The sequence below is a fragment of the Mus pahari genome, chromosome 3 (genome assembly GCF_900095145.1).
Source record: "Mus pahari chromosome 3, PAHARI_EIJ_v1.1, whole genome shotgun sequence".
NCBI classification, from domain to species: Eukaryota; Metazoa; Chordata; class Mammalia; order Rodentia; family Muridae; genus Mus; species Mus pahari.
The window spans coordinates 114,316,331-114,319,156 of NC_034592.1; positions in this window are offsets into that span (position 1 = coordinate 114,316,331).

Consider the following 2,826-nt stretch of genomic DNA (forward strand, 5'->3'; position numbering starts at 1 on the left):
CTCTCCTCCTCCCTCTCCTCCTCTCCCTCCTCCTCCCTCTCTCCCTGCTCTTAGTGGTAAGAGTGACCTCATCACACCTCAAGGAATTGCCAGTGGTGTCCATTGTCCACAGGCTAAACCACAAGGATTATGCCAGAGTCCTTAAGATTTAGGTTTTCCTGAGCTGTGTCTCCTCAGAAGAGCAGAAAACAGCCAATCCAAATGAACCAAGTCTCTCAAGAAAAATAAAAAAGAATAATAAAAGAGGGTCTTATTATATCATTCTGGCTAGCTTAGAACTTATGATATGGACCAGGCTGGCCTCAAATTCTTAGAGATCAGTCTGCCTCTGCCTCTTGAGCTAAAATAAAGGTATGTCCTAGCCTGCTCTATGCTGGAAATCCTTTTTTTAAATACCAGTGCAAATGACCCCTAAATATGACCTCTGTGGTTATAGGCCCTTTTGAGCAACAGTGCATTCAGGCTGGGGTAGGCTCACTGGGTAGGAGGTAGTGATCCAGAGTGTATACACCTCCGATATGAGTCTCATTTTCTATGGGGTTTATTCTGAATTAGATAGAACAATGATTGTCAGGGCTGGTGAGGTGGCTCAGCGGGTAAGAGCACCCAACTGCTCTTCCAGAGGTGCAGAGTTCAAATCCCAGCAACCACATGTGGCATCACAAGATCTGTCGCCCTCTTCTAGAGTATCTGAAGACAGCTACAGTGTACTTACATATAATAAATAAATAAATCTTAAAAAAAAAGAACAGCATAAATGTGCTTGAGCTAAACAAACAAACAAACAAACAAACAATGATTGTCTGCCCCATTTTGCAGTTACCCTTGGTCTAGAGTGCCCTGAACAGCACAGAAAATGGGCTATGCTGGGATGTGGCTTTAATGGTCTAGGCCCTGGGTTTTGTGGATGGAGGGAGAGTCATGAAAGATTCCCCACTAAACAGCGTCCATCTGGGTAAGGAACTCACCTCAGAGAAAAACACATACTGCATACGTATACAAGAAGGTATAGGGAAGGGCCCGGAAACTCCAACCTACTCTGAACTCGGGTAGTCTGGTGTCACAGAAAAGCAACTGCAGGCCCTGAGAAGGCATGCACTTACCTGCCCTGAGGACACAGCAGACAGAAGTAGAGACATTCCATCCTACCCAGGACACATCAGGCACCCCATACCTTTGAGAGCATGTGGGTGGCAGCTAGGGCCAGGCTGCCCTGCTTCTGCTATCATCTGTCTATATTGTCCCTGGACAGGATGGAGCCCAGGCCTCGTGCAACCTGGTAACATCCCTGTGTTGTGTGACAAAGCTTTTCCTGGGGAGAGGAAATACACTTGTCCTACTTACAGTTTCTATTGCTACAACAAAACACCATGGCCAAAGCACCTTGGGGAGCAAGAGGGTTAATTTGGTTTACACTTCCACAGCTCTGTTCATCATCAAAGGAAGTCAGGACAGGAACTCAAACAAGGCAGGGACCTAGAGGCAGGAGCTGACACAGAGGCCATGGAAGAGTGCTGCTTACTGACTTGCTTCCATGGCTTGCTCAGCCTGCTTTCTTGTAGAACCTAGGACCACCAGCCCAAAGATAGTACCACCCACAATGGGCTGGGCCCTACTGCTGGATCTCAGACATTTTCTCAGTTGAGGTTCCCTCCTTTCAGATGACTCTAGCTTGTGTCAAGGTGACATAAAACTGGCCAGGTCTACTCACCTGAGACAGCAAACCCATGGGTCCACCTTGGTGATCCAGGGAATTTTATAGGAGCAGAAATGACTCAAAGACAATGGCATCACCGAGGCCCAGCCAGCATGGGTAACAGTTCACAAAAGGTAGGGAACCTGGAGCTCACTGCACTGCTGGCAGGCAGCTCAACAGGTTGGAGCACGTCCTTTCCAGGTGCCTCTGTTGGTATAAATTTCTTCCAGGCAGCTCTTAGTCTTCTTTAAAGCTTTTATCCTCTCAGAATCTTTTTCTTTTTCTTTCTTTTTTCTTTTTTTTTCAGCTCAGTATTACTTTTTCTAAAAAGGGCACCTCAGCTTTTATTTTTTTCTTTCTTTTTTGTTTTTGTTTTTGTTTTTTTCCAGACAGGGTTTCTTTGTGTGGCCTTGGCTGTCCTGGCATTAGCTTTGTAGATCAGGCTGGCCTCGAACTCAGAGAGATCAACTGGGATCAACTGCGTGTGTAACCATCTCCTACTCCCACCCCTGGCTCATTTTGAAACTGGCTGGGAGGGGCCTAGTGAATCTGCTCAGTTTCAGGGACTTCCTGAAGCTATTTTGAGTTGTTTATTTCCTGCCTAAGGAGTTTCTGAGCAAGATGGAAACTGTTACGCAGCTCCTGATCTATGGGTCCCCACTTAAGCCATAGTCATAACAGTAGTCATGGGGTACTTTGTATGCTACAGACACCTTTAGACATTTTGTCTTCTCAGCCTTCAGCAAGAGACATACAGCACATTTTATCCAAGAACTGAGAGATACAGGGAATGCAGAGGGCATTAGTAAAGACTGGAGATAGAAGTCCTCTCTGAGACAAGTCTTATCATTGTCATCCATGCCAGAAAGGCAGGGATCCTAAGCAATCATGGATTTGCCTCTTGGCTTCTGCCTTCCTCAGGATGCACCCTGCCTTGGGAAGCAAAGGTGAGAGCAGAAGCACTTGCCTTTACCTCCTCAGGGAAACTGCTGTGTTCCTCTTAAAGTGAAAACATGGGGCAGGAGGTGAGGCATTTAAGCTCCAGGGATGCCAGCCAGCCATGGTGGCTTTGCTGGGATCAGGGTAGTCTGGGGCTCCAGCTTGAAGCCTGGGAGCAGCCATAACTGTGC